At 37.4% G+C, this 19,258-nt stretch overlaps 1 protein-coding gene across 2 annotated transcripts in view; it reads right to left on the bottom strand.

The window, feature by feature from the left end:
• The window catches only part of CG12075 (uncharacterized protein), a 34,452-nt gene that overhangs the window by 12,475 nt on the left and 2,719 nt on the right, over window positions 1–19,258 (bottom strand). Inside the window, exon 1 of one of the 2 annotated variants that reach the window (NM_001272431.1) lies at window positions 6,124–6,683. The exons of the other annotated variant lie outside the window; for it this stretch is intronic. The gene's annotated coding sequence lies outside the window, so the exon portion shown is untranslated. Of the gene's footprint in view, window positions 1–6,123; window positions 6,684–19,258 lie in introns of those variants that run through there. 2 annotated transcript variants of the gene reach the window in all.

Below are 19,258 nucleotides of genomic sequence, written 5' to 3'. Positions count from 1 at the left end.
GCTGACGATGCTGGCTGTAGAAGGAAGCTGGAGAAACGGAGAGAAGACAGTGGAGAGATGACGACGGAGATTCGCTGGCGGCATCCATCGATTGAAGATTGGGTGAAAACGTATTTTTTTTTTTTTTGGGTGTGCCGTAGAACATCACATCGCATCGCTCATAAAAATAGCTGGAAATTTTAAAATCAAAGCAAAAGTCGAAGGCGTGCCAACCACGGCTGCCTGGACATGTAGATGAATCGAGTGAAATTGAAATGACTACGAAATTAATGTGGTAAGTTCGAAGCGCATAAAAGACGAATGAATGAATCACTATGAATGAAATTTAATTGATCATAGAGAAATGGTAGAGTTGGTGATGGCAATCTCAATAGATTTCTAGGAAATTTCGAGTAAATATGTAATGCTTAATTGCAACCATTGCAACTAAACTAATGTTATATTATTAATTGTCAAGCCATTTGCAATGGACGCACCTCTTAAGATAGCTGATTAATTGCCCGATAAAGCGAAACATTAATCAAAGGGCATCGCTTGACCAATTCCTTTGATTTCTTCACATACGGGTTCGCACCGATAGGGGGCGCTTTACATAAGCAATAGCCCAAGAAATAAAAGAAGCCCCCCAAAAAAAAGGGGTTCCCAGTTCCGATCCCACTATCATACAATCAATTTGGACAATCTTTACGCGGTGTTAACGCTTCGTAACTTTGCAATTACAATCGTAGCGAGATGGTGGCTCTTTCGATGCGGGCACCTGTAGTTTAACTGCTCTCCACATAACCGAAATTAAATGATATAATTACTATCGTACTCGTACTGTTCCAACGACCGCTATTCAATTGTTTTTTTTTTTTTGTTATTTCAAGCTCACCATACCCAGTTTATTTTTTTCTGTCTTGCTTCAAGAACTTTTTCGGACGCGTGTCTTTATTTTATTTTCTTGAATTTAATCCCTTTTTTTCTGTTTTTCGTCAGTTCTTTCTCTTTTAGCTTGTGGAACACCCATTAATTTTGGCTTGAGTGAACTCTTTCGGTTTCGAGCGAATTCTAGGAAATCCCACAGCATTTTGAGCACAAGCCAAGCCTAAATAGAAGAAAAAGTTGCACACGATAAAAATGCACAATAAATGGTTTAAATTATGAAGAAATGCCTAATTTATAATTGCGATGGGACACTTTGCATGATTCAACGCAACCCTTTCTCCCTTTCGCAAAATCCAGCATACATTTCTATTTATATTAAAAATGATGAAGTGAAAGTGCAGCGGTCACTCACACACAATCGGGCAAACACAAACAGGAGGCGAAATCAATTACTTGTCAATACGTACGTACGTAAATGCGAACATTTATTTGTTTATTTACCCCGCCCAGGCCAAGGCAACACTCGAACGCATCTCAGTTTTCATATTTATCGATTCATTACACATTATTTACACAGCACTTGTGCTTGTTTTTTTCGTGAGTGTTCGCTGTCGCGGCTGTTGCATTGTATAATAAACAATAATAATAATTATAATTTCCCACCTAATGACAGTGTATAATGTGTAAATAATTGATGGCCAAAGCAAATACACATGTCAAATCTAATAAAAAGGCAGGAGCAAAAAACGATTTAGCGATTTAAATGATGAGTATGGCTGAAGTCGATCAAAAGTGATTACAACTTTGGTCGCATATATCGAAAATAAAGCAATTAGTTGGAAAAATTTAAAGAATTGTGTATCATTCTTGGTATATTTATATATTATAATATTGTAGTTATCAGAAAAATCAATTGTCAGTCCGAAAAAGAACCCAACCATTTGCATCGTTGATAAGACCAATCAAAAACATTTTTGTTCCTTTCTTTCGTTTTTTCCTTAAGTAACGAATAGATTGACTTGTAAATTCCTCAGCGCTCGTGCTGGCTCATCTACTATTTATATTTAGTCGGACATTTATCTCAATTATAATGCTTTCGCTACTCAATTCGAAATGCTAATGTCGGTGTGAGATCATTAAGAATCCACGATAACTCACTGACTGCCAACCCTTTTTATATTTTTTACTTCAAACAAAACTTGTTTCTGCCAATCGATTTAGCTATTCCCATCGATTTGCCTCCTTCGATGTGCGACCATGTGTGTATATTACATCATGGGGCATATTATGCGCAAGCCCACAAAGAAAGAGCTGGAATAAAAAAAAAAAAAAACGAAACCTAATCAACATGTGAACATTGAGCCGCCAGAGGAGGGCAGCTTTTTGCTTTTTGCTAGGGTTTGGCTTTGCTTTTTTGTTTGCTTCCTGATTGCAACTCAGCCCCTGACAGGTGCTGATTAACCCACAACTCTTGCGTTGCTGGTTGCACTCGACTCGCCTGCATTTGGCGCAATTTAAATGCCAAAACATTTTTTTTTATACGCATTTCACTCGCTCCTTTCCTGCGTTTGCACAAACGGGCTGCATTTTGTCATTCTCTGGGTGCGTGTGCCATAAATAACTCGGGAATTGGTACCGCTCGCGGTCTCAGCATCTTGGGCTTATGTAAGTTTCGGCGGCGACCGAACAAAAAAAAAAAAAAAAAAAAAAAAAAAAACGAAAGACTTAAGACGCGAACTTTTTGCTTTCCTGGTTTCTTTTCTGATTTCGTGTTGATGTCTTTTTCGGAACATTGTTGCCCTCTCAGTGGGCATAACACTTTTGCTCACTATGAACATTTTCAGACATTTTGATCATTAACTGATATATATTTATTCGATACTTTTTTTTTATTAAAAACTTAATGCACTTGTATGTAAAGATATATATTTGCTTACATTTTGAATGGGCTATGCAATGCAAGAGTATGCAAATCGTCGGCTTCTTTTGGCTGCGCGACTTCTTGTAACTGTTGTTGTGCGCTGCTTCTACCCATTTCCTATTAATTTATGTTAATTATTTTTAAAAGAAAAAGCCACACCATGCCCCTCTGCCCTCTTCTGCTGGGAGGGTTTTGGGTTGCTGGGTTGCTGCCGCTGCCGCTGCCTCTGCCTGCCTCTTTTCCCTTTGTTTAGCTGCTTTTTTTTTTTCTTTTGTCAGCTGGGCACACACAAGTTCACTGACTTGTTGACAATGAATTGACAAAAGCCTGGCCCGATGCCCACCCCTTTTTCCCCCGCAATCTTCGCCCCATATCCGAGCGGCGACAAAAGATAGCGGTTGAGAAAGAGCTTTGCGATGAGGAAGCGACAGTGGGAAGAGGCCTTCACAATGGTGATGATACCACAGAATGCCGGCGGTAAGCACATTTATACACATCTAACACACATGGCTGACGGGTGTGCATGCGAGTGTGGTGTGGCAAGAACACTTTGCACAGGTGAAAGAAATCGCAGCCGAATGGAAAGTTCATTTCTCATCTTGGAACTTCTCTTCGAAACTTAATACCTTATTGTTTTTTTTTTCCTTTTGAATACCTTGCCTTATTGTTTTTAATATTCACATCGATATCTAATGAATGAACTTTTAAGTGCTCAATCGACCCTCGCACTTGCAGTCATGCTTCCAAATTAAGACGATTTACTGGCAGACGGACGACGACGAATCGAAAAGAATATTTTGCGTAGATTCTTTTAGCGAAAAACACAGCCTGCGGCATCAACAAATTAAAAGCGTGTATTTTTTTTTATTTCGCTTAGAAATTGATGCCGATAATGGTGATGGTGATGATGATGATGATCGTGGTTATTGGTTAGATGGCTGATGTCATGGCAGGATTTTTTGAGCCGGTTTTAAATTTTGCTTCTTGTCGGGTAATTAAAATACCAGCACAAAATCAGCGCTGAATTGAGGTCAGCACTTTAAAAATAAACCGACATTAAATTGTTTATATATATAGAATACAATTAATTTCTTATTATTTTGCGGAAAGTTTTAAAAAATCCAGTGATTTGTCTCGCAATTTAAATACTAATACGTTTTATACATGCGAGTATTATTATATTTCCCAAAAACTTAATCGTAATTTCAGAAACTAAATATAATATTTTATTGCCATTGAGTACACAAATGTGTCGTAAGATGTTCGTAAGTGTTGGAGCGTGTCTCATTACCTATTTGTACACTCTACGCCCCTTTTTCATTTCGTTTTGGCCATTATTGCCTTACCATTTTTGGCCGGCAAACTGTAAAGTGCCAAAAGTCTCTGACCATTTCCGCTAAAAAGCAGAACTTTGCCACAACACCTGCTCAACGAAGTGAGGGAGTGGGAGAAAATCTAAATCGTATATATATATATAAGTTCTTGCCCTCAATTGATAGTCGAGTTGAGCACTCGAAATGACTTCATTTGCACGACTCTCGTTGAGCGGCAAGTCTTGGTGTTACTTCTATCTTTTTTGCCTTGTTATTTTCCTTTGTTTTGCTTATTGGCCAGCTCGCAAATCAAGGTTAATAGCGGACGTCTGGCCCCACTCCTTCTCCACATGCGTGTAAATACGTACGTACCATCTAGTATATAGTATATACATATATATATATATATATATATATATATCTGAGGTGCGTGCGCCTGCGCACACCTTTCCAATCAGCCGGCCCGTCAATCAATCAGGCCACAAATTTGTTGTCATGCACGCGATTTGCATAGGCCAAGCTAACTGTAATTGTCGACAGTAACTGGATGGCCAAGATGGCTCGAACCCCCATAAAGCTCAAAGCACCACAAAACGTTGGCCCCAACTATTGGTAACGGTCACGAACCGTTTGCCTCGCCCACGGTTCAAATTTCGAACGTCTTCGAGTTTTGGCCAGCCATACCATATATTGTCACATCGACATGTTCACTGGGGTTTTTTTTTTTTTAAAGGGGGCGCCCGAATCTTAAACAACTCGAAAAGACAGCTAAGGAGTTATTTGAGGAAGTAATGCTCGAGACATAATCCGATTTGGCAGGCAATTGAGAATTTTGTATGGCAAAAATTGCAACAGATTAGTTTATTATAGTTGATACAATTTAATTATAAATAAAAATTAATTTGTAGTTAATTAATGTGGCACAAATGAGACGATATTCATGACTTAAAAATAATTTTAGACGCTTTAAAAGTTACTTTAGCCCAACATGTCTCAAATTGAAATCTCTTTTATGGACATTAAGCTCGAAATGTGATTACCTTTCCGATGACTAAACCAGCTAATGAAGTCAATTTATTAGGCAAATTAACGACAAGTGTCTGCGCAGGTACACACATGGTGAGCCAGGTAAAAAATAATAGTAAAAAAATAGATTAAAAATCGCGCAGAGAACCCGAATGGATTGTGTGTCAGCCACCTTAACTTTCCTCTCATGTCTGCCCAATTATTTGTATTTCTTTTCATTCAATTGCATTTTAACCTTCAGCATTTCTCAATGAAGGCGATGTTGTGCAAAAAAAAAAAAAAAATAAATAAAAATAACCAACTGCAAATAAAAAGTGTCGGTGGATGGCGTTTTTGATTGACATCGGTTGGTTTGCGGAGTGAATCGCTGGCGATATTTGGTCGCCTCTCCTCCATGGGAGTTTTTGCTCACAGTTTTTAATTTTTTTTTTTAAATTTTTGTTGTGCAGCATCGGTGAAAGTTGTTGCCTGTCAACTCAAACATTTGAATGTTTAATTGTTAATTGTACTTCGTTTGCATTTCGCTGACACGGCGCGCTGGCTCAGCCTTTGACCTTTTTGCACAAACGTCCTTCAGACTCGACTTTAAGATACGGTTTTTCGATTCAGATGTGCGGAGGAAAATCAAGCAGTCAGCAGGTGAGCCAGCACCACAGGTTCGCCTTTCGCCGCTCCGCGTTTTTTTGGCCAAGTGCTCGATGGTCTTTTGTTGCCGTTTTTGGCATGATTATGCGAACATGCGAAATCGTCGCGACTTCGATGTGACTTTCATTGATCTCCTCCCCCCTACCCCTCCTATGTGAAAAACAAACAAACGTGCGCTCGTAGATAAAGAAAAACCAGATAGCCAAAAAAAAACTAGCTTAAAAAAAGAGGTGCCTAAACCGAATATCCATCGAGACAATTTCACTTTTCATTGTCTTGTCAACAGGGTTTCGGTTAAGATTTCGCTTTGGCCTGAAAAAAAAAGGAAAAACATCGCTGATTGGGAATTACCTGTGCCTAGGACGAAACTGTCCTTTTAAGGCAATCGACTTTCCAAATCGCAGAGAGTCTGCGATCGCAGCTGGATTTTAATCAGTGCTTTACAAAAGTGTGGCATAAATTGTCTAAGTGGCAGAAAAAGAGAGCTTAAGGCCTTTTCATTAATTGGTTTAGCTAGTTAATTTATTAGGTTGTTAATGGCTTATGGTTGTATCCATGCAAACACAATCCGAAATTAAGTGATATTTGCTTTTTTTTTTCATCGTATTAATAGCAATCACAAAGCGTATGCACCAGTTTATGATCATTCAAATGCAAAGTGCATTGTCTTTTTGGCTTAAATTGCTATTATGCATTATGACTTTCCGCGGATGCACACATACATATGTCCCCACTTTTTGTTGGGGATATGTCTTTTAGTATTCACTTAGTGGAAATTTGTGTTGTGGCTTTTTTGGTTCATTAACATTTAGCTTTCTACTGGCGGCAAATTAACGACCAAAATATTTGTACGTGATTTCGAATTCGAATGCGGCCTTTTGTTCAAGAAAATTGTGTTGCTTTTGTCAAATGCATTTTGTGGGAAAGTGGACTGAAAAAAAAAGAAAAACGAAAATATACAAACATGACAATGGCACAATTTATGTAAAATGCATATAAATATTTGTAGTTTCTTTTGTGCTGTGACATTTCATAAATCTACGTATTTGTTGAATGAACTCTGAGCTATTTGCAGCAGAAGGAAATGAATTTGTTGCATAAACTACGGAATGGAAATAAATTGAATACTTACCGACATGAAGACACAAATGATTGCAGCTGAAATATTTTAAATATTCAAATATCTCCACTGCACGAATGGTATATGCAATAAAAAATTGTAATTTGTTAATAACAAACAAACAAATGCCAGACAATCGCTCAAATGGCACTCGAAAAAATGTCATAACAAGCCCACGAAAAGCAAATGACAGGCAAAACAAATAAAATAAAATTGCAATTGAAATGCCACAGCTAAATGGCAACGACATAAGAGTCTAGAAAAAACACAAAAAAAGCAAAAAAAAAACAAAGAAGAGATGAATGGCTTTGGGAAAAGATACTTTGGCGATACACTTGCTAAAGGGTAAATAAATGACTTTAAATGTCAGATTAAGATACTTTGGAGCATGATATGTTGTCACACCATTCGAAGTAGTTCTAAAAATAAATCAAATAAAATAAGAACTCAGAAAAAAATGTGTCATTGTAGGGTATGCAGAAATAGTTCGACTAGCGATTAAGCGTGACAAAAATATTTGAAAAATCAGTCAGAAAAGCAAGCAAATTCTACAAAAGCCTCAGACAACTCGGCTGCTGTGACCCACAAAGAAAAAACGAGTAAAATACAAATAGAAAAAAGAAAATCCAAAATGTGTCTTTTGGTTTTTGGGGATTGTTTTTTTCTTGTTTTTTTTTGTTTTTTTTGTTTTGCTTCTTTTTGCTGGTTTTGCTGCGGATAATTGCGGCATTTTAAAAGCGCCTGCATTGTTTTCCAAGCTGGTGGCGGATTATGCAATTGCAGGCCGCTTACCCGACCTCAGCCCCTCCCCCTCCACCCCTCTGCGCGCTTTCCGCCCCCGCAGCCTCCCCCCGCCGCCGCTCAGTTGGCGGTGGCAAACATGGAAAAACAGTTATCTGTGAAATTGCATCGACAAACGTGATGAACGTTACCCCAATACACATTTTGAGGCTTGCGAGTCGCAAATGGCGAATAGAGCTTTACACGGTGAGAAAAACGAACTCATATCTAAAAGTGTTACTCCAGCGAAAATGGGGCAACAAATGGTTCTGAAATTAAATGCTCAACTAATAATATAGCTAATTAATATTAGAAATTCACATAAAACTTGATCATTTGGTATATGGTATCCTTAATATTTTCCTGTGCAGAAACGGAGACCATGTCTTCTCGTATTTGGCACAGGCTAGCAGACTTGAGCTCTTCCGACTCGAGTGCGCTTGGCTGCCTAATTCTCATGTCATGTCTCAGACAATGGTCACCAGCAGCCCCCTGTGCAGCATCTCCATCGCCATCTAGAGTTGCAACTGCAACTGCAACTGCAGCTTCAAGTCCAAACGGCAGCCCCATTGTCGTGGTTCTCGTTTTTCGTGGGACGATGCGGGAAGATGCGACCGGCAAAGTGCAGACTATGCCATACTGTGCACTGCACTTTTACCTGCCCATTTTCCGCTAGCGAAACACACCCACAATGAGCAGAAAACAGTGGCTCCTCCAGTTGACCCCCCCCCCCCCCCAATGCCACGATATCAAACCATGTCCGCAGATGACACAGTCTCTCACACTGAAGAGCAGTCCCGAAATCAAGCGAAGGCAGCTTGAAAAGTTTCGCAACTAGAATATCCGGATTAGGGGCATATGATTTAATCTTTATATAAATGAATATTCCAAAAGCAAAGACATTTGGCCATACTAACGTATTGAAGCCAGCCGCACACACTAATATAAGGCAATCATTTAAAATTAATGATCTAAGAACAGGAAGCTTTGCTATAATTAGCACTTTCATAATGATGATATGCTGTAGCTGAAGATTATCTACGTATACTGAGTTAATTAATTTATAATTATATCGCAGCAAAAAACAGTCATTTAATTGATGATGCATATATGTGAGTATTAATTATTATGAGGCTAGTGAACGAACATTTATTTGTTGTATTTCTTTACTTCTTGTAAGTAAAAGAAAAATCTCATTATTTTGGATGGGTTTTTTGTGTATAAATTGACTAAAAATGCACACAGCGCTAAAAGAATTATACATTTTTACTTCTAATAACCAATACTAAACATCCCTAACATTTTTTGACAGATTTTGGGAAATGAATTTTTTAACCAATTTTCGCATTTTTTTTGGTAAGGGGTAACATCATCAAAATTTGCAAAAAAATAAAATTCTCATTTTTGAACACAATTCGATTGGAAATTAAATTACGAATTCAACGAGATATAACATTCCATTTTTGGACCATTATTACGAATTTTCTGATCAAAATAGTGATTTTACACTGAGGGAAACTTTGTTGGCTGCTCTCGAGTGTGTTGGGAATTTGTGTTAACATTAAAGTTGCCCCTTCTCGGGTAATTACATCTCCGTCAGCAGCGGCGAAACTAACTAAGAGATACACACACACACACACACACAAAATTCACAGTTGCAGTTTAATGGGCCTAATGAGCGGTTTGTTCTGTAACAACTACAACAATGGCAACAACTAACAGCAACAGCAAGAACAACAACAACAACAATGGCGACAACAATGCGAGCAACTAATTCGCCCAACTTATTGTTGTTGTTTATGCCATTGCTGCTGGTGTGCCACATTTTTTTTTCTCTCTTTACATCACTTGTCTTGGGGGCAAGTTCGTTTCCTTAGTCTTTTGTTTTGCTAGCTGGCGTGGGTAAAAAAAAAAAACAAAAAACAGACAAAACCGAGTAAGAAATCAACACGATCAAAGTCGAAATAAAACTGATTTCTATTGCCAGTGCCACGCCCCCTCGATCAAATTAAACAGTGTTTGTGATTTTTATTCATCGACGAAACAAACAGAAATTTGTTCATAGAAAAATTATTCGATTATGACATTGATTATGAAATCCTCAAGTGGGGGAGAGAAGTGAAATCTTTTATGAGTATCCCATATCAATGCGGTTTGTTTGTTTGTTTGTTTTTTTTTTTATTTCTCTCTAACTATTGACCAAGTCACGCTTTCATTGAATTTGGATTTTATGTGTGTTGACTTGGATTTTTATTGGTCACATTTTTGCACTAATTAAAAGACGAGTGCTAATTTGAAATCGTCAAGGGTGTCCATTGGCCGTAGACACTAATTTGGTTTGGTAAGACATTGAAAATGGAAAATGTGTGTAATACAAATTAAAGCTCACAGGTTTGTTAAATATATATGGTAAAATAAAGATATGTCATTCCAGTTGACACTTGATACTTTGCAATAAGTAATAAGGAAGTACTTTTCTAAAGGTAGTTGGTAATGAAATGCACATGCAGCAGGAGTCTGAGTTAAATTTCGTAAAGAAAGTCAAAAGTCCTGGCCTTTTTGGTCGCTTTAAATTTACAACAAAACGGTAAACTAGTTGTGGCTTGATTAAAATCAGTGTAGAAATCACAAAATACAAAGTTTGAAACCTTTTGCGGATGCAAAATGCAAGTTATGTGTTAAGTGCGTGCACTGCTAGAAATTGCAGCTTAATCCTACAATTAAATTTAAAAAAAATTAATAGAAATGGTTTTGAATTCTCATAAAAGATATTATTTATTTTATAGTTTAGTGTACTTTGTTCTTTGTAGTTTTTTTTAGAAGTTCAAATAGGTAGACTTTCCGGTAGACTTTCGCTTCGTATTTGGCCATCTCATTTTGGTGTCTTTTCGCCTTTTTGGCTACTATCTCTCCTACAAATTGATTTGACTAGTACATGCGAGGTTCGTTAGTCGTTTTATTGCTAAACAACGCGTTGACATAAAGTTGGGCGAAAATCGCAGAAAATCAAAAGGAAGCGATCGGCGTAGCTACAAATTAAGCAAAAAGTCGCTGCTTGATGATTACGTAGCAGTGGAAAAAGTGGGTGGGGCATGGGCCGGTTGCATCATCATCATCTCGTCATTATAATCGAAGACCCACAAAAGACAATGGGTACCGGTGTAGCCCTGTCTATAGGGTCTCGACACCTTATTTTTTTGTTTTTTTTTTTGTTTTGCCCCCTCCCGTCTTTAGTTGTATTTGTTGCCACAATTTTTTTGCGTTTTTTAGCCGAGGGTTGCACGCCCAACTGGGAAACGCTTGAATGGAGCCATGTGATAGCCATGAGCTTGCAACTGGAACCAACTGACTGACTGACTGAATGAGTGGACGCGAGTGTACTCAAGTGGGTTTCGCCTGACTTCGCATTCAACGCTACCTACTCCACTCCGATTGTCGACGTCGAGATTGCAATTAAGGTTTTGCTGCCTCGCTTGGTTGGATATCATATCACATCATATCATATCATATCGTATCGTATCGAGCCCCATGTAGGCATGCACTTTATGAAGACGAAAGCGAAATGCATAACGTATGGAAAGCCTTGATACTCAGTATAAGGTTTATAATAAAAAGAATGCTGATATGAAATTTATAGAAATAATATAATATTTTGTGGAGCTCCTTATAATTATATGCTTCAGATTTTAGTTTCAAATGCATTTAAATAATTTAATATAAATAGAATAGAGTCTTAACCATTTTTAATTTCAATATCCAAATTTGGAAAGTGTTCAACAATATTTTCCAATTAAATACGTATTTTCCGCTATGTAAATATTTAATGATCACTGTGCTATTTCCTTATGACTGCAGCCAAACCCTCTACAGATTTTTACAACACCCTCGACGAAGCAAATCGGGGGAAGTGCTGGTAATCGATAGCCGAGTAGCAGGTACTGCGGATACACATAAGATATACCCTCTCATCGTAGCCATAATGCCATAAATGTCTGGCATTAGTCGCTGCATTCAACCGCAGACACATTTGCTTCGATTCCCGCCCCAAAGACGCTGTAGTGAATCCCCCTTTGGAAGCCCAACGATTTGAAGCCACTCGTCATTGGATTCGAATTCGCCCGGTGCGTGTTATTATGTCACACTTTTGCTTTTCGCTTCCTGATGATGATCGACGCAGCTCATCCATTTGGATGATTTGATGTGTGGTCAATAATGGAGAAATAATCGCTCCCTAATCAGCTAGCTTTAAATTAATCTCGCTTTGATTTTGGGTGGAATGGCGGCTCACGAAAAATTCCACTTAATTTGCGGGCCTTCAATGGGTTCAAACCAATGATTACAACTTCAGTGGACTCATGGAAAATTTCATGGGAAAAGTCTGGAAACGAAAGTGGTAGCCCATCAAATTATGTAGCATTATTGACGTTTAAATGGCACTGAAACGATAGTAGCACCTTTTTGTATTATTACTAGCATCCGATGCGATTAAAGCTTCGGTTTTTTATTTGTTTTAAAAAGCCATAATTACGAGCTCAATGTGATAGTTACTTATGCAATTTGTTCAGAGTTGAGCTAAAATACTTTGGTGTAAAAAAAAGACATGCTTGTTAATATCAGTTTAGGCGCATAATTTCTTAATTTTGTGTCGAATTTTTATAGTTGCTTTCACAGTTAATTAATTTAGTTTGCTTAAAATACCGCAAAAATCCAACTTTATAAAGGCTATACATCACTTTTATGGGAAGCAACTTAAATTGTGGTCTCCGAAAGAGAAATAATAGTGTTTTCCTTTTTTAATTACTTGCAAAAGCTGCAGCTCGGCAATGATTAACGATTTCGGGTGATTGGAAAGCAAATATTTTGTATCTATATACTTTGTATGAATTTCAAGATATACTCTCCTGCAGAAATGTTTAATTGTTGTGAGTGATTTGTCAAGAGCTGATGGGCAAAGTCGTCTTTCATCTGCAATCCGAGAGTGGAGAGTGATTACTATCGTAATGTCTAGGCATTTGTATCTGTCATACCATTGAAGCTAAATATTTCTTGTATTTTCTTTTTTTTGGTGCCTCGCACGCGTATTTCTTCACTTATTCCACTTATTTATCGAGCTTGTTTTCATTTGTTATTATGTTTCTGTTTGTTTTTTTTTTCTTTTTTTATATAAATTTCAGATGATTGTACTTAAATCTCAACGAGTTCGAGCTGCTGCCTGACCTTCGTGCCGTTGTTTTTCGGCTTGACAAAATATTTCTTTCTGTGCACCCTTCGGAAGGCATTGAAAGGTTTCGCCTTGAAAATGCATTCGAAGCGGGAAATGATTTTGTGTTTTTTTTATTTTTTTTGTAGCTGTTGCTATTTCATCGTTATCCATAAATATAAATTGTGTACTTTTCGGGTTTCTCTGGGAATTTTTTTGGGGGGGCCAAGGTGAAGCGCAAGCGCTGCTAAAAACAATACGAAAATCGACGACAACTGGTTCTATAAATCACAATTATCACAGTTACTCTGTTTCCAGATATTATCAAGGAGATTCCAGTTTATCAATTATAATTAGGGAGATATTTCAAAAATTGTTTAGATTGCATATAGCTTCTTATACATACATATAAGAAAACATTAAATAAGGAAGGAAGTTGTGCTGCAAGTTGAACGAAAAACGCCGACATTCATCGGCATATATTGACATTACCATTCCCATATTTATTAAAAACCCATTTGTGTACTCTGCACAGCGCTTTATATCAATTTCCTATTTGTAGTGTATATTGTATATTGTTTGTCTATTTGCTAGCCACTCACAATTAGTTGGCACTTGTTATGAAAACATAAATAATACACTTTGGGTAAAAAAAAAAAAACGACAGAAAAAACGCTAATCACGTTTATTAAATCATGCTGCTGCTGGCTGAAATTTTTCATAGATTTCGAATTGCGGAAGTAGGAAATCGTGGCATGAAAAGCGCCGCCAAAAACAAATTCGATCATACGAGAGCACATGACAATTATTAATGGCTTTAATTTGGCTTGTATGCCCGACCAATATGGAGCATGTCAAATGCAAAATCAAGTTTTCAATTGAGACAAGCATAAATTCAAAAACATATTAAAGTGCAAAAAAAAAAAAAAATAACCAACGATTCGATTCTTCGAGCCAACCAAGTCAGTGGGTCATTGGTAAAACTATTCGAATGGCAAAGAGCAAACTATCAAACATAAAGTCAATCTTTTTTTCCAAAACGCTTCAACAAAAGGCAAAACACGAAGAGTCAAAACAATTCGAAAAGTGAGACAAAAAAACCCCAGCGTTATTCGAGGCTCATTGGAATGAAAAGAATAATTACTATGGGGGTCAATACGTTTTCAATGTATCCGTAAGATATGTAAATTGAAGCCAAGAGATCTTCAATATCTTTGGGTACTCTGAAATCTTCTTGAAAGCCACAAGGTCGTTTAATCTCCGGCATGTGAAATTTTCACTTTGACTTTATGGAAAATCTAACTTCTGCTCTCATATGAACTACTTACAAATAGCCACCCAATTGCATTTGGATTGTGGGATATTCTGAGTTAAAGTGGAGCAAGCTCAGTCATCAAATACTATTGTGGGAAAATGATGATTGCCCGGAGAAATAATGTGAGGCATATGGAGAGAAACTGCAATGGGAATGCAAGTAGTAATGCAATTCCGTGGATAAGTATAAGTATTTACCCAATTTCTTGAATGGGAAAATAGCAGTCGAAATGTGTGCTATGCATATAACTTACTTATACTTAAGTATTTAATAAATATAATATTAAATGGCAGATAATGCGGTAAATTGGTGTCTTCATGTTCCAGACTGTTCTCCGTGAAACGCGTGTATATATATATATATATATACATATATAGACTTACATTTATGTCGGACAAGTCCAGCAATGCTGTGAACCTTGTGCCTTAATTAAGTTTTAATGACGGCCACTTTCGGTTTCGGTGTTCACAGCACATAGCACAACTACTCGCCATCAAACGAGGGCGTCTTTCTTTTATTTTTTATATTTTTCAGTTTATTTTTTGTTTTGTTTTTTATATGTATTTCTGGGTGTGTTTCACTTTTGTTTTCATTAAATAGCCAAGATTTCGCTGCTGCTAAGGTTGTTTGGTTTAGTTTGTTATGTTTTGTTTTTCGTGCTTTTTGGTGGCGACAATTGAAAGTGTTGTCAATTTTTGCGACTCGCCGGCGACTTTTCACTTCTTTCCTGAAAACCACTGTCCAGTTTTGGTTCAGATTTCCGTCATGATTGTCATGCGACATTAATCTCTGTCTCGTTACTGGGACTTGTGTATCGTTATTACGATTATTATTTCGCATTGTCTTGTGTTTTGTTTTGTTGTCTGTTTTTTTTTTCATTTTTTTTCTCAGTTGGTTTTTTAGTGCCCCGTTTTTTTGGCGGTCAGTCGTCTTGGGTATTAACTTAAAACGCGACTAGGGCGAACCAGTTGACCCCAGACGAACGGACAGGAGCGACCAGATCGCTTATGATGGGATTTTCGCCGACGTTGTTTTCATTTTCATTTCGCCAGTGTTTTTTGACTTTGTCGTCGTCCACTTGCCATGTGAAAAACGGGTTTCAATTTCAGCAAAAAATAAAAAAAAAAAACGTGTACTTTATTTTCATTCGAAAGGTGCGCAAAAAATTGGGTCCTACATGGGTGCAGTATTTGCGAATTAAATAGCCCGAAAATGCCTTAACAAAATAACTCATTGCATAACTCGGATATTAAGTGAGTTTTTGTGGTTGGCAATTTAATGAAAGCGCCATAAAAATGAATTGAAAAAATATGTATGGGAATATTTAAATAATATATTTTGCTACATTTTAGCATTTAAATGCGTATGATTATTCTTCAATAACATATATATGTATATATATATATTTTGTTATATTTTGTATCAGCAACTTCCCACTTTATCACTTTCATTTCTCATTTCCACGCGCCGTTTTCCTTTTCCTCCTTTTTATGTGACTTTGAAATTAATAAAAGAAAAAATCATTTTTTTTTTATGCAACACATAAATATATATAATTAATTGCACAATTGCTCATAATATTCAATTTCTGAATTTCGAATTGGCAAATAAATTTGCCAACTTTATGACAGGACACATTTTGTGCAACTTGTTTTTATTTTTTGGATTTTTTTTTTTTTTTGGGTTTTGTCTTAGGCGCCGCTGGCATCAAGCCCAAAAGTTATTGCAAATGAAAAACAGATTTTTGTGGCTTGGCCATATTTTATTTCTTTCGGGATTTTTATTTTTCGGTTTCGTCCGTTTTTTTTCTTCTTTTGTTTTTTGTGGGTTTTTTGTTTTTTACGCTGAGCGTGCATCATTAGAAAGTGAATTGCTCACGTGTGGTTGTTGTTTTGGGCCAAGTTGTTGGCGGTGTTGGCAGTGTTGTTGTTGTTGTATTGGCTGGTGCTGTAGTTGTTACTGGTTTGTCCGACTGATCAGCATCGCCTTTCTCCTAACGAGAGAGCCAGACACCGGCCAAAACAGCAAGAAATGCTTCAAAATCGTGGCTCAAATCGATTTGGTGCGGTTCGAAACTTTGCCACACAGCGAGAAAAACGGGTACAGAACAGAATAGTTTTTTTGCTCATCGAATTGTGATTGCATTGCGCGTTGCATTCAAGCGTTGTCTTAATTATGTGCAGCTTTAAGAATTCTTCTTGAAAATGTAACAAAATCATATTTTTCGTTTCATACTTATATGTCGTTTATAATTTTTCCTACAGTGGAAAAAGGAAAAGCAGGAGACACTGCGGGAAATGGGGGAATCTTTATCCAGCCAGACTCGCTTGCCCAGCGGCAACGGTAGCAATGAACAATTTATGGCGGGCACCTGAGCCTGTTGCCTGTCCTCCTCAGCCGCCGATCATTTTTATGGTCATTACTTTGTTTTTTTTTTTTTTGTTTTTGGCCCGGGCATCGAAAATAAATTAAATGCAAATTAACAATCGATTGTCGGCGCGAAACATAAATAAAAGTGAAAAGCTCGCCGGGAATGAAGATTTTCGATTGGCAAGGAGTTCAATGTCATCTACTCAGGTGGTCCTCTGGTTATATTTTATAGATTTAAAAAATCATTTAAGAGCGCTTAGAAGTTTCAGCTAACTGTATTTGAAACAGGTGTGTCTAATCAATTGCTTCTTCCACCCGCCAAATGTGGCTGGCTTCCTGGCCAATTTCACTTGGTAGCAAGAGTCGCTTTTGCCAGCCAATGCCTATGCATGTACAGTAGACACTCTGTAAAGGGAAATCACAAACTGGTTGTCACACGAACGCTGGTGGATGGCTTTTCGGCCATCCTTTTTTTTTTTCATTTTTTTTCGTTATCATTTGGATGACTTATAGGTGAAAATTGTCGCGAAAGTCGTGAGTTATGAATGGGTTGTTGCTGCTGTTGAAATCGACGTTGCGAAGGTCAAGAAACTTGAAACTTGCTGCAACTAAAACTCACTCTCAATGTTGTTCGGCATTTGCTGGCATTTAATTAATTAAAGTAAATCACATTTCGGCCTGCACAGCGACTGCACACGGGTAGACATCATTAATCATTGAAAAATTAGCGCACATTTCCGTTCACCTTCAATAAAATTAGATTCGTTATGAAAGAAAAAAAACAGCCGCCGCAACTGAAACCGAGAGCAAAGGGCCCCCCAAAGTCTATCAAAAAATCCATTGCAGGTGGAGGGGGTCAAGCTTCACAAATTTTTCCGACTTTCAAAATACAAAGAGTTTTTCGAGGAAGCAAAAATATTTCTTTAGCACTTTGTAAATGCTACATAAATACTGAAGAATTATATTATATTTTAAGATAGCTGTTAATTTTCTGCAAAAAACACTGTGATGCATTTAATTTAAATTTCTCAATTTATTGCTAATTTTTTTTCTTATTTTTTTTTCCTAGCCATTCCATCAACTAACTAACTAACTTGTAGTAAACGTGCTGAGTGTCCACAATTGTTGTGTGGTTGCAAAAACCCGTGATTTGTGTGCTGATAATGTTGTACACCTGTTGAACAAAACAGGTGCTGATCGTTTGTATGATGAATTTGCATATGTTGTCAGCTAGCTGCAGGCAGCTTAATGTGCAACATCGAGTGTTTCACAATGTATACAGAAATGGCCGAACATAACTTTAAATACCTGTTTCGTTTTCTATCTAGTTAACTGCTGAAAAAAAAAAATTCCCAAAAATTACGCCAATCAATCTAACATCACACATCCAAAAAGCCAGCGATTTTCTCTTCCACTTTGCATTTAAAAACCTTTATAATATGTATATATTTTTAGTGGAATCCATCAAGTCTTTCAAAGACCCAGCCCCGCTGTTTATCTCGTCTCAAAATTCAAATGCCATACAGAAAATATATATATAAAAAAAAACAATCATTTAATTAACAGACAACAGCAAAAACGCAAAGGGAGTTGGGAATTTGGAATTGGGGCCGCCAAAGCTTCCGCACGCCATAAAAAATAATTTCTCAAATTAGTTGTCGCCTCTGAAGAACTATATCGCACTCTTTCTTTCTCTCAGGCTCTGTCTCGTTTTTTATCTCGCACCCACACATACACACTCAGCTGGGTGTTAACTTTCTAAGCTCTCGAGATTTATTTTAATTTTTACCTTTATGTTTTCGAGTGTGCACATAGATTTCCATATAGAAAGTAAATGGAATTTCGCAGTATTGCCGACGTACTTGCTAATCATTTGTATGCCAAGACCCACATACACATACACATTCTTGTGTGTGTGTGTGCACGTGTGTGTGTGTGTATAAGTACGACCTACGAGCAGCCACATCGCATTGTCAACGGGCAATCAGTGAAAGTTAAATCGAACAATGCATTTGCCTTTGTCGGTCCCCAAAAGCTCCTCCCCCCATCGGTGCCACTCCCCTCCCCACCCGTCTTCACCTCTCCCCCTCTCTCTCCCTCACCCCCTGGGGGCAGCTGTCAGTCGCACCTGTGTGTGTTGGATGTGGCTGCTGCAGGTGCCATTGTTGTAACTTCACACTCCCGAGAAGAAAGTGAAAAGAATCTCGACGAGCAGGGAAACAACACGAAACATAACTTAAAAGCGTACGCTCACGCACAAGAGAGGCAGTCGAAAAAAAAAGAAAATACGAAAATAAGAAGAGATTTCAGATGAAAAATGGCAAAAGGGCGAGGTAACCGATAGTCGATTTAATTAAGGTGCGTGTGAATTAGGCGTCCAGGTAGCCACAAACCATCGATCAAGAGGCCTTTTCCAACATTCCATTCAAATGAATTAACTTTGCAAAATACATATTTCTTTTGCCATAACATTTGATAAAATACTCCAACTATGGAATGTGATATATCGTTGTGCTCGTAATTCAATTTCCAATCAAACTGTATTCAAAAAGAAGAAAACTTTTTTTTGCCATTGTTTGTAAGTTTTGAAAATTTTGAAAACATGCGAAAATTTGGCCAAAAATTAATTTTAGAAAATCAGTTTAAAAGTGAGAGGGGTTGTTAGTATTGGTTGTAAGGAGTATACAATGGTACTTCTTTT

The sequence above is a fragment of the Drosophila melanogaster genome, chromosome X (genome assembly GCF_000001215.4).
Source record: "Drosophila melanogaster chromosome X".
Classification (NCBI taxonomy): Eukaryota; Metazoa; Arthropoda; class Insecta; order Diptera; family Drosophilidae; genus Drosophila; species Drosophila melanogaster.
Note: the sequence above shows the minus strand (reverse complement) of the source record. Positions and strands in the feature narration are given on the sequence as shown.